This window comes from Tetrao urogallus (assembly GCF_951394365.1).
Source record: "Tetrao urogallus genome assembly, chromosome: 7".
Classification (NCBI taxonomy): Eukaryota; Metazoa; Chordata; class Aves; order Galliformes; family Phasianidae; genus Tetrao; species Tetrao urogallus.
In genome coordinates, this window is record NC_136820.1 from 41,236,818 (window position 1) to 41,250,422 (window position 13,605).

A 13,605-nucleotide genomic window follows, 5' to 3' on the forward strand; every position below is an offset into this window, starting at 1 on the left:
ACAACTGGCTATCCAAAATTACTGGGCCTTGGAATATCTTTTTTTGCCTCACAAAAATGAATGAATAAATACTGCCTGTTGCTTTTATGCTAACAAATCCAAGCAATCTAATACAATGTGAACATTATTCAGCCACATCTGTACATTAAACCAAAAATCCCAACAAGCCCCACTTGGAGTCCTCTCAGCAGACTGGTCATGGCTGTGGTTTACATAGCAGACCCTGAAGCACGGACATGGCAATTTTAATTATATTAGCTCTCGATATAGCTGTAGGATTTGTGCTTTTCTGTATCGTTTCTTATGTCAAATCATCATCTGTGTCACTTTTATCTAAACCAGTACAGTATGCTCATGTCTCAGCTACCAAACCATCCCAGAAGGTGCAACACTGGGCCTAACGGACACAAGTCTGCTCCGCCTCACGCATTAGGAGGCAAGAGAGACGCACCAGGCGTGGTGTAGTCTCACTCCTAGTGATCACAAGGGGCCACAGCTCAAGGTGTGAAGTGAGGGCAGCAGCCATAGAGGTGACCTGGCCATAATAGGAAAAATACTGACAGGAAATGACTGCTGATCCCAGACAGAAGAAACTGCCTGCCAGCATGAGAACTGCCAGCCCAGGAACTGGGCCTGTGAGCTAGAGACACCACTGCCTTTTTCAAGGGTGACTGAGCACCTTGGAACTGGAGGCATCCTGCAGATACCATTGATAAGAGCAAACTGAGGAATGGGAACTGCAGCTTATCATCTGGCACAGTGAAAACAGTCTGGAAGAAAGGGGAAAACATCCTGAGAAAGCAGGAGCCAGCACTGCTATTGGCTGTTTTAGCTGAAAGAAAGGAAAACAGTCTGGGATAAGCAAAGTTCTGTCTGAGGGAGCTGGGCACATCATCGCCTATTGGGTGTTTCAGGTGGAAACAAGAATGGAGCAGCATCCATTGGGTGCTCTGAGAGGTGGTGTCCCACTCTCTCCTCAGTCCCCATGCTATAACAGGGACCAGCCCTCCATCCCGATGGAGCCTCTCTTGGAGAACGCCCCATGCTGCAGGGACTCATCCTTTCCCTTCAGGATTCCTGACCTGAATCAGACCTTTGCTGGGGACGCCTGGCTGCTTCCAGCACCGTGACGCGGCTCATCCTCACAGTCAGACTTTGTTCGTTATTTATTTGCTCCCCCAGTGGGGCCCAATCTTTACTGGCCCATTTCTGAGGTGGCTTTGTCCCCTTCTGGGATTGGTTTGATAGATATTGGTACCGATAACACTTTGAAATATATACATGCATTTATAAGTAATCAATCATAAATATATTTTCTACTTCCTAAGTGATGGGTTTGTTGTAACCTGTAATATTAATATACAGAGAGAGATACACAAAGATACTGAGAAAAAATTGCTTGTTGAGGTGTAACCTTGTTAGGCAGCTGAGTATCCTATGTAGAATCAGAAAGATAAAAGTGAGAAAACTCTTGTGTTGGGGTAAAGACAGTTTAATGGGTAAAATAAAAGCTGGAACCACAAGCAAATCAAAACAAGGAAGACACTGACCACTTCCCATCTGCAAGGAAATGTTCAGCCATTTCCAGGAAAGTGAGATCCAACACATGTAATGATTACTTGGGAAGACTAACACCATAACTCGGAGTGGTTCTCCCCTTCCTTCTTTCCCCCAGCTTTTATTGGTGATCACAGTGTGTCATGGTATGGGATATCACTTTGGTTACTTGTGGGGCTGGCCTGGTTCTGTCCCCTCCTATCTCCTTGCACAGACCCAGCTCCTCAGGGGCAGGACAGCACAAGAACCAAAAAACTCCTTGAGGATGTAAGTACTGCTTGGCAACAACTGTCAACAACATTTTCATCACAAATCCAGTACTGAGCACCATACCAGCCTTCATGAAGAAAATTAACCCATCCAGGATCCTGCAAATTGCTGCTGTATTGTTAACTGATGATGACGATGATGATTTCTGCTAGTAATACTATTGATTTTTATTACTCTTGATTACGTAGGTGTAATTGCTTTCCAGGTAACTTACATACTTGCTTTGTCAACCATAGGTATACTTGGGAGTGGCGATTTGTAGTAACCTTTAATAAAGTAGAAAAACTTAGGAAATAAAGCCTCTGTGTCCTTCTGTGTTACAGAATCCTGTGAAGCCGCTGTTGCAATCTCTGTAATTCTTCAGATCTTGAAGGATTTTAAAAGCTGCATCATATCAGTTGTCAGAAAAATCATCAGTCCTATTCTGGCCATCACAGTGAAGAGAGACAGGCCTGAAAAGACCTGGCAACCTCCCCTACCCTCTATCTCTGTAACTTGTATGCAAAGAGTATGGTCCAAGGGACACTGGTAGATGGCAATTACAGAAACTGTCACTTCATCTCTAGCCAATCCTCAGGTCTTGGTCAGAGAACATCACCTTCTGAAATGTCAGCTGCACTGCATTAATTAAGCACAAAAAATAAAGCTATCAACAGCCAGTTGTTACATACCTGCAGATACCTGCAGAATCTGAAATACTGAGTATACAATTTCATTTTGAAATGGTGCCAATTAGTATCAACACACAAAAGGCAGATAAGGAGAAACTCCAAAATTGAATTAGTGAGTATCAGACGCTTACTAAATTGCCACTGCAAGGGCCATGCACAGCAATAGATCAAAGAGCTTTGGAGAGCTGCAGCACTGCAGCAGTAATGCCTTCTGATCTGCCTTGGTTACATGGCTCTGACATGCTTAGGAACACACTCAGGAATGTGATACATGCATGTTAATAGGTGTAGCCACCCTGTAATCCTGGGAAAACTTTCAAGTTGTTGAAGGAAGTATAACAAAGACACACTGTGTTGTCTTTCCCAGCTCTTCCTCTTTACAGCTGTTTGAAGAAGAGACAGCTTAACTGAAATGGAGATGGGCAAGCTTTGTGGAAGGAGGCCCTCACCATCAGCATTGGAGAAGCAGGGGCTACATCTGTGCCACCAGCATCAGGCACACTGCACAGGTAGGGGAGGGCTTGTGAAGGGCTGCCTTTTCCTGTCCTCGATCCTGTGCAGGTGTTTGACCATAATATGGGCTGGGACAATCCTCAAAAAGCCTTAAAGAACCCCAAGGAAACTTCTAAAATGTCTTATCCACGCTCCCCTCAGGAGTGAAAAGCCAAACTGCAGTAAACAGAGCCTCAGCAGATCAGTTACTAACACTTAATGTCTGTGCATTCCAGATATTACTGAAATACCCCAGGACCAATCCAAAATCTGGTGATTATTATGATTAAGAAAGAGTTGTGTTGCTAATCTTCCTGAATATGGAGACTCAGCCTCAGGACTGGCAGAGCTTCATTATGCTTTAAGGAGCAGAGAATTCCTCTGCACAAACAGTGCCATCAGTCCTGTCAGAGCTCTGGCCTGCACAAAATGACTCCCATGGCTATGGTTCTCAGCAGGAGTCACAACCAGCATGCCCTGGGCAGCTCTCTGACACCTGAGGGGCATGGTGGACTATCTCTTAGGTATAAAAGGAGAGTTTTTATGCCACACCAGCTCAATTTTTAATATTGACTGATCACCCTAATTTTAAATGACTTCAAATCCTGATCACTTACTTATCCAGGACTCTGCTGCTCCACGGAAAATGAGATGTTGGCAGGACCATGCTGGCACCGCCTGCGATCAGAGGCTTTTGACAGAGCAGCCCATGGTGTGGCATTCCGCGGGACTGAGGATTACACTGTGCTCACAAAAGGCAATCACTGCTGCAAACCTTCCCTAAAGGGGAGGAATCAGACTAGGGAAAAAAATCCCATGTGATTTCTGGTGTTCTCAGATTACTTGAGAACATCTGCAGGTGTAATTCTGCTGGCACATGTAATTGCAGGTACATTTTATTGTACTTAGATGCCTATTTTGTTTTGGCCAGAGGCCATTTGACACCTAAATACCCTTGCAATCATCTATGACATAAACTATATCTATGGATGTGTTTTTGACATAAAATTGGAAACTGAATTGATGTCCTTTTAAGAAGCAGTGCCTTCATCCTCACACTGATGGACTGAAGATAGCAGGTTTGAGATTTCATAATAACATCAAATCTAATAATATAAAACCTTTGTCAGCATATAGTTAAAAGCTGTTAGTAATGACGTTTTGAGAAATAAAATATCCCACTGGTGTTGTTAAACACGTTGATGTACAGTACAGCAGCTACAAGCAGGCATTTGGAGATCTTGCAAGCTGTGCTGCTGTGCTGGCAGGCAGCAGGTGGTGCCTTCGAGTCACAGCATTTTCTCACTGCCAAAAGCAGTGCCGTGCAGCTCTTGTTCCAATGCAAAAGCATCTTCATGGCATTCTGCAGGGTCTTCAGCTGAGGGGTAAGGTACAGCGGCAGTGCTCTTGTCAAATTTTGAGCTATTGGTATTGTTACAGCCTGGCCAACCCACTCTGGGTAGACCTATCTTGGATAGATCTATCTTTTTTGGGCGGCCCCAGGACCTGATGTGCTTGTAACATGTCTGGGTGGCAATTGCTGGTTAGGCAAGTACTGGACAATCAGCTGCGTTCACTGGTGCAGATCCTACCAAATGACCATCAGGCTTCTGCCAGCACCACTGGTCGTGACTGTGCAGACAGGGCGTCACGTCATCCCACCGTGTCAGACCACCAGGTTTTGCTGTCATAACCAAGAACACAGAAAGGCCATTTGCAGCCTGCTTTTTGGCTAGCCAGAGGTATTTCCGTAGTTCCATATTCGTGCTGTCGTTGAGGCAAGAGAAAAGTCTCCTGACATGGAGTAGAGAGCTCCTCGGATGACAGGACTTTCCCCTCCTCAGAATACAAGTCCACCAAAGGAGCCCACATTCCACAATTTGAATTTTGCATTTTCTTCACATTCTGCTCATGACATCCTCTTCCCACAGCCCTTCAGCTGCCGGCCTCCCCACCCCTCACAAGCCCTTTCTTTTCACATCTTTCATTCCTGGCTGCACGGATCCATATTTCTCCCACACCAGCACTGTCCTTGTCAATCACATGAATGCTGACTGGCATTCTTACTGAAGGAAACCTAAAAATGCTGGCTGGTTGTGTCACTCCTTGTTCTACAAATTCCTTTTTTTTTTTTTAAATCTTTTATTGATTCATTTCAACATGAATGCTCCTACAGAATTTTATCTTGGCTAATCAATTAACAAAAGCCCATGAGATATAACTGCAAATTGGAACTCAGTATTTCAGGCTTTCCTTTCTTGTTGCTTTTCCAGTATTTACATTTGCCACACAAACACTGTGCTGTGAAAAGACAACATTTGTGTGACAGTGGGATGAAGGAAATAATATTAACAAAAAAACTTCCTATTTTCTTTCTAGTTTCTTTTTTGTTTGTTTGTTTGTTTGTTTTCAGTATTTTCCTCCTGCCCCGGTGTTGTTACAGAGCCATGAGTACCTGAACATCCCCATCATTTCTTTAAATAAATTGAGGTGCATCCAGGAGCACCTTTAGTAGAGGTGATAGTGGGAGATTTAATGTGTGTAATTTGCTATAGAATCTCATATTTGCTGTAAATCATTGCTAGTAAGGTACTGTCAGAAACCCAGGAATAGTGGTCCTGAAGGGACCTGCATATCACTCCTGGGGGAAGGTATCATCACAGTATAATCTGTGAAGAAGTGCTACATCTTCCCTTTATTGTATTGCCCCCATATGTACACACATACATGCACACATACACCTGCTTGAAATGCATACATATGTGGGTACACATATACATACACACACTTTTGTAAATGTGTTTATATACCTACATTTATGCAATTGCAAAACAGTCATTGCTTTAGAAATTACTTCACACATTTCCAGGGAAAATAATTTGGCAACTGATATGCTGGACTATTACTGTTCATTGAATTGTGCAAAATGAGCAATAGGAAGAAAGAACTGCAAATAAACAGAAGGGGAAAAAAAGGTTGTGAATTGTTGCGCAGTACTCGATAATACTTAGGAACACTTCTCTAGCACTTTTCATTTTCCCAACTTTCAGAAAGCTAATTAATTAAATCTTCGCAACATTCCTGCATAGTAAGTGCTATTCACAAATAATACTTTAATTAGCAGATTTCCAAACAGCTCCAAAGGAGAGAAAACACCCATGCTGCACATGGAGAGCAGTCTCAAGCCCTCACGTGAAGCCCTCGTTCTGTGAGCACCCTCTCATGTGCTCCAAGAGGCCGGAACTCCCAGGAGACATCTTGTCATGATGTAAGCTAAATTCCAGTGTGAGCAGCAAGATGTGCCAGAATAAGGTCATTCAACATCTCAATTAACCATAACAGTCTGCAGGTGACCCACAAGGTGCTGGAATCACAGTTAATAAGGTCAGCTCCCACGAGTGATGTGGTGAGCGCAGAAAATAAGGCTCAGCTGAAAAGCAGGCGCTGTAAGAAAGCTCATGGCGAGGTCGTACATGTAGGAAACAAAAATGTAGGTCAAAGCTATGGATTGGTACTTGGAAAAGAATGATTTAGAAAATGATTGTGAAAGCCTGATGAGTTAATTAAGAGCACATGAACTCCCAATATGATGTAGCAGCCAAAAAATCCCCACCAAAACCACGGTGTCTGGTATAAACAACATTACTTCCTCTGAGAGCAACAGTGCTAAGGACATCATTGGAGTACTGGCTTCTCTCTTCTCATTTCCATTTGTTAAAAGAATATTGGTAAATGTAAAAGGGGTCAGAAGAAGTCTATAATAATTATTTAAGGTCTGGACAACTTCCTCCAAAGAGAAATCGAGGCAGTTTAATTCCAGTAAAGGGAAGAGACAACAAATACTTGTGTAGAAATACACCTATATTGGCTGTGAAAGACTTTAAGCTAATAGGAAATGGGTGAGAAGCTGAAATCTACAAATTCAGCCTAAAAGGAGAGATAACTAGCATTTTCTAGTTGCAGATTCTCTCCAACTGGATATTTTAAAGCATTAACATGTAATTCTTAATGGGATATAATTTATCTCTGGAAGAAGCTGCAAGACTAAGGATGGAAGTACTAGATGAAATCATGATGCAGCACAGAACATCTGAGCAGATCATTATAATGTCATACTGGGGCATTTCCAACTCATGCAGGGTTTCAGGTTGCCTGGTTGTCTAAACTGTTCATACATTAGCTCTCATTCGATCTTATTCTGAAAAGAAATTAGTTGTTTTTTGCTCAAGAAAACTCAGATGTAGACTAGAAAGAACTAAAATCATATTCCTGGTGTGTATGTCCTGTTCAAAATAACTCCCCTTGGCCTTTCCTAGCTACCATATGCCATTCAATGCAAGTTGCATAGTACCCCAGGATTCTTCCTTACCACCTAAGCACTGTGCTATAATTTACGAGTTTCACAGTCAGAGATACACTGCAGAAAGCCACATCTGGCTGACTGGGAAGCAGCTGTTTCTGTGGTCAACATCTGCAACAACCATGCTTGCACCTACAGCTTCTTCGGCAGGAAGATTTGCTGGCAGCAATATGAGGAAATAGCAGACTAAGCACAGGCAGCTCCTTAAGACCAAGCAGTACTGGTTTGCATTAAAGAAGCTGGAAATTGTATGTAAACATGAAAAGGTCAAAAGCAGTGCTTGGCTGCGGGTAGAAGTGTCCGATGTGCCAAACTGTTGTATCCTCCACCCTGTCTTGTGTCTCACAGCTACTGCCAAGTGAGGATGGGCTTGCCATAAGCCACAGGATGATTTCTATGCTCTGGATACAAGAGATGAGGCTTTTTGGAAGATCCAGTCACAGAGTGGGCAGATATTTGGAAGCTGAGGCTTCCATGGCCGCACTAACTGCAAGATAGGTTCCTGGTTGCCCTAGCCCACTGGAGCTACAGGAGTGGGAAGGAGCCGGCCTGCTGCAAAGCCATTGCTGCAGGGCAGTGACCGTGGCACCAACACATGTATCAGTGCAGCCGGCCTGGGAGTGCAAGGGACACTGGGGCTGTGGGACTACATGGGTCTGGGGACTGCCGAGCCAGAGCTGTGGCCCTGCCTATGCCCACTGGGGCCCCCAGCTGACCCAACAGAACCCTCTGTGTGGTTCTCAGGGGTCATGCCATGCCTCTGCCACAGCTGGGACCCCAGGTGCTACCCATGGCAAGTCATCGCTGCTTAGAAGTGAGCCACATGATGCTCATGGCTGTACTGAGGGCTAGATGCCTCCCAGTGTTCTCTGTACATCCAGAGGTATAAATAAAATAAAGCCACCTAAGGATAATTATAAGTCATAAAACCCCTGGAGTTCATGGTGGATCAGACTGCATTTCCAGGTCTGTAGGGATCTGATATGTCACACCAGCAGCAGCAATTCCCAGGGCAGTCGGTTGCACAGTGCTATTTATGAAGGAGTATGGACTCTGCTGCATAACAACACTATGTAAGATGGGTTTTGAAGAGGTGCTCTAGAAAACAGCATGAAATTTTATTTTATTTTAAGTAAAGGCACTTCAGAATCGTGCAAGTGCAGAGGAAACATATGACGTTAATTATTTCTTTGTATCATTAAAATTGAAAAAAGAAATAAAGCTTCGCCAACAAATAACTGTAATACAGCAACCACTATTGTATGTCAAATTCCAACTTGAAGCAATTCTTTATCTCTGTGTTACAAACTCACAAAGGCAATTGCAGTATGTTTTTAATTATTAACTACTACATGATAGAGTAGGCAACACAATGTATTAGAGCTTTTCTTTTCCCTTTTTTCCATGTGAGAGATCTGAACTTACATTCTGAAAATGGCTCTGAATCAAGGTGAATTCTCAGGTTTCAGTCTTAACCTTTCACTGTCCGTGTGATCAAAAATAGAGCACAATTAGAAGTGCTGATGCTATCCAGTGTGAAATGTAGATCAGCGTGCCTACATGAAGGGACCTTGCCCAATACTTGCATGCTAATGGCAGCAGCAGCACGTCTCTCATCTAGGAGAAAGGAAATCTGATGACACCATTCATCTGCCCTGTCAAGTGACCCACAATGCCCAAAGAAGAGAACATTCTGTAACACAAATTTGTAACTAGCAATTAGAAACATCTGGAGTGACAAGCACAATGCTCTCCAGTCAACAACACTGGAGCCCAGCAGCTGTTTGCTGTAAATTCTGCATGGACAAAATGCAGAGCCCACTCCACTGCCTCGGAGTGAGATGGAAACTTGATGGCTACGGCTGGCAGTCAAGCTAAGGAGCTTGTTAATGCCACTTGATCCATGAAAAGGAGTGAACGGAAACGATGCCAGGTGCCCTCTGCTCCAAGGGCCTCCTGCAGCACAGGGATGGATGATGTTTGATTTCCCATTGTTTGCTTACAGTAAAATCCAGTTTGAGTGGTTTAGATCAGCGTTTCTCAGCGTCTTTTGATATGTTGCAACATATCAAAAAGGTAGAGATAAGCAAAAAGGTAGAGATGGATTCTGTCTCTACTGAAGAACAGAGAATGGAGCAATAGTAACAGCCTGCCCTCACACATCCCCTTCAACCACCGGGATTTGCTGTGTGGAGGTGGAGGGCTAATATCCAATGATGCCTCTTTAAACAAAGAGGGACACTCTGTACTAGTCTGTACCTTTTCTGAGAGCCCAGGTGTAGGAGGCTGGGCTGGGCACTCAGCATGGAGGAAACAACAAAAGATAGGAATGCCTCTGTGTGAGTCTGTCTCCTCTGTCAGCAGCCATGGGGTGAAAACGCAGCTCAGCAAAAACGAGGAAAGAAACATAGCCAAAGTGCAGTGAGTCAAAGTTGTTACTGAGCCACACATCAGCTCTCGTGATGTATTTACCAGATTTTTCACTGAACAGCTGATTTCTGGGCTAGAGGGTGTGCAGATAGGATGAGATCAGCTCTACAGCCCAGGACCGTTTGAGTGGAGCAGTCTGCCACAACTATGCTGATGACTAGGTGAATGTTCAGAAATACCACGGCCATCTTCCAAATCCTAAAGGTTAATTATCATCACAAGCTTTGCTTTTTGCATGATAGGAAATAGGTTGTAGGAGGACACTGCCTTGAGCTGACCTATTCCTATGGCCATCACAAAAACAGCACTGCTAATAGCACTTTTCTCAAGTTTTAGGTAAACAGAAAGAAACTCATAGAGCTACAAGGTGAAATCCTGATTGTACTGCATTCAAAGGCTAGATCCTCTTCATGTACTGTGCATGTACTCACACAAGATCTGGCTAAGGGCCTGACCCTTCAGCAAACACCCAGGTGACTCTGTGTGCTTCTCTTTCCCTCACTTTCTGGAGACCAAGACATGCTTTAGGAAAGGAGTTTGCTGGCAGGGCTTAGCAAAGCTGTGATTTATCTCTGCTGTATCTGAGGAAGCTGTCTCAGAGCACTAAATTCTGCATTAAATTTCCAGAGAACTGACACATCTCAAGGGCATACGTGTGAATTCCTGCAGTCATCTTTTATAGAAGGAGTTTTCCTAAATGAATTTTTTCTTGCGAACTTGTTATGCTCTGATGCATGTAGTGAATTATTGTCCTTCTCAATGGTAATTGTTGAAGGCTAAGTTTTGGGATATTACAGATGATGCCCAAGATCATTTTTTTAAAAAGATAGCTATAGTGTTACAGTGCATTACAATTCCTTTACTCCAGTTTTCTTGTACATAGTGTATTTCACATCACTTCTCAAGCAGTGAGATGTGTTGTACAGTTCTAAGCCCGTCTAAAGATGCTCTCTAGGGCTTATGTATTTTGTGGAGGTATTTTTTATACAGTAAGTTTATTTGCTGCCTAAACAGCTGAAATCTTACCCCATGCATTATGAAATTAGCTAGATGGGAGACAGAAAGAATTCTCCTTAGTCAGACTGAGCTTTTCAGAAGACCTTCTGCCAGTTTAGTACCAGCAAGGAGCATCACAGTGTGATCTAAGTGCAGGTATGACCTAAGACCTGGGTAGTAACTTCTCCCATTTGTGCAGCTGAAACCCACTGAGCTCATGATTAGTACCAAATTAGTACTCATTGTCAGTACTGATGAAAGTCCTTCCAGACTGGCACTAATGAGTGTGGATGCCTGGGAGAACACAGGGCAGGTCTGGGCCACAACATGTACAGGACCTCCAGGAATGGTGCTATGCTTAGTGTAAGCAGCACGTCTACAGTAGCTCTTCTTTTTCTTCTTTTTTTATCCTGAAGGAAGCTGTCAGACAAAGCAATAAAGAATATTTCCTGCCTTTTACAACCTTGCGTGTCTGCAGTGCCTTTGTTGTGCTGAAATTCAGCCTGTGGTGCCAAGGGCTGGCCGCAGTCCACACTGTGCTCACCTCTTGAGGGCACAGAACTGCCACTGTTCCCAATTTGTATCAGCTCTGCCCACTTGGAGGGCTGGCAGGTCTGCGGCTCTCATGGCAGCGCTGAGGCTAATGTAGGAATTAGTTTTCTTTAAAATAGAATGCTATCAAAATCCAAACTGAGAGATTGAAAGCAAGCCTAATGCTAGGAGAGTCCTAATTGTCCCAAGGACTCCGTACTGCTGTCCTGCCAGCAAACCAGACCTCTGCACACCAGGCCTGAGCTGTGGATGGAATGAAAGGGGTGCAGACTTGCACAGTGTCACTTCTCCAGATACTTTTCCACCAGCAGAAAGCCCACCCAGCCTGGCAGCTTGAAGCAATTTGTGTAGCAAATAAAGATTGTCTGCTCTTCTGATGGAAAATGTTCAAACAAAGAAAGGGTACAGGGTGCAGGACTCATCAGCAAGTCCTGCTGTGCCTCACAGCACCAGCCAGGATGCTCAGATAAGTGCCATGCTAACTTCATGTTCTAAATCTGCAGTGCACATGTACGCCCAACTGCCAGCAGCCCATTCCTCACCCATGGTAGACACCCTGAATTCGGCCCCCTGCATTCTGGCACTGTGCTGAAAAGTCTTCTCTCTACATCCCGTCTAATTAAGACAACAGAGTATTTAACTATTCCAGTTTAATATGAAATACAGTCCATTTTGCCTCGCCTCCTGACTTCTCTTGTGGAATGTTACCAAGGGTAGGCCCTGAAGCTGTGCTGCTCTGTAAGGGCACATCCCAGCTGCGCTGCAGGCACGTACAGCCCTGGTAACTCATGCTGAGAACTGCGGCACATGTCATGTCGCTGGATGGCATCCCTGTATGCCCCGAGCAATGTCATCTCACAGTGCCTCGCTGGTTGATTTGCCCTGTGCTTTAGCAGAGATGGGGTCAGGAAAGAGCTGCTAACACTCAAGAGTGTTGGCAGAAGAGCACTGAAGAAGCAAGGCTGTAAGCTTTCCTCTGCCAACAGATAGGAAGTGAGACTTCTGTCCTTCAGCCCTGGATTTAGGAGGAAGTTTTTCACACAGAGGGTGGTGAGGCACTGGAACAGGTTGCCCAAGGAGGTTGTGGATGCCCCATCCCTGGAGGCATTCAAGGCCAGGCTGGATGTGGCTCTGGGCAGCCTGGTCTGCTGGTTGGCGACACTATCTGTGGCAGGGGGGTTGAAACCCAGGCCATTCTATGATTCTATGACTCCTATGGTGGCTCCAAGTGCTTGTGGCCTGCAAAATATTACCTATGGGCAAGTCTTAGTTCACATGCCCATTCCTTTCACTCACTGCTTAGATATAATGGTGTCTTGGAAATGAATGTCAGTACGAACCAAAAGATAGCAGTGAGGCTCATTAGCCCTTGGCAGGAAGGGATACCCCTCTCTCACATGGATCTCACACGGTTGACACTGCTAACCCTTGGCCTCAGCTCCTCCCAGCCATTCTCACTACATGGCACTGAGGAGCAGGAACTCCATCATGCTGGAAAGTCCCCACACTCTGAGGAGCTTTGTATTTAACACTTGACTCAGTTTGGCACCCAGCAATGATAAATTAAGTGATGTTTCTGGGAAGGCAGCCAGTACTGACAAAGCCCAAGAAAAATCAATCTTCAACAGAGAAATAAATTAAATTCTGTCGCTATCTATCAATATTTGCTCTGTCTCTGAATAACAATTAGAAGAAAATAGACAATTTGCTTTAAATATGGAGAAGAAGGGAGCTACACACAGTTACATTTTGGAAAAAGATATCTTTTGCAGAACAGAGCTACTCAGAAAATGCTACATGGTACCTCTGCAATGTGCGCTGCAGGAACAAACAGTGTAAGACCTAAAGAAAAATGTTGCTGTCACCTTTAAAGTCTTCACTCCTATAGCTGCAATCCTCTCAATTTATCAAGGCTGCATTTTATAAAAATGCCATATTGACTTTATAGCCCAGATGAAGTGAAAATATAGCACATGCCACCTGAGTAGGAAAGCAGATTCAAGGGGGTACCTCAGAGGGCACCAGTATCATGGCATGCTAGTGAATAGCTCTGAGAAAAGAACCAGCAGCGTGGCCAGGAGCAGGTATTCAACATAAAGACATTACCTCTGCTTGAGAAAGTCCCTGAGCCTCAGACTGGGAGAGGGTGGTCCAAAATATGTACAAGTCAGGGATGCAAAACTACACATGGTCTTGTTCTCACATTCTTTTCTAGAGATCTGCTGTCAGATGGAAGGAGGCAGAGGCAGGGCACGGGCTGGACAGAGCCTCAGTCCA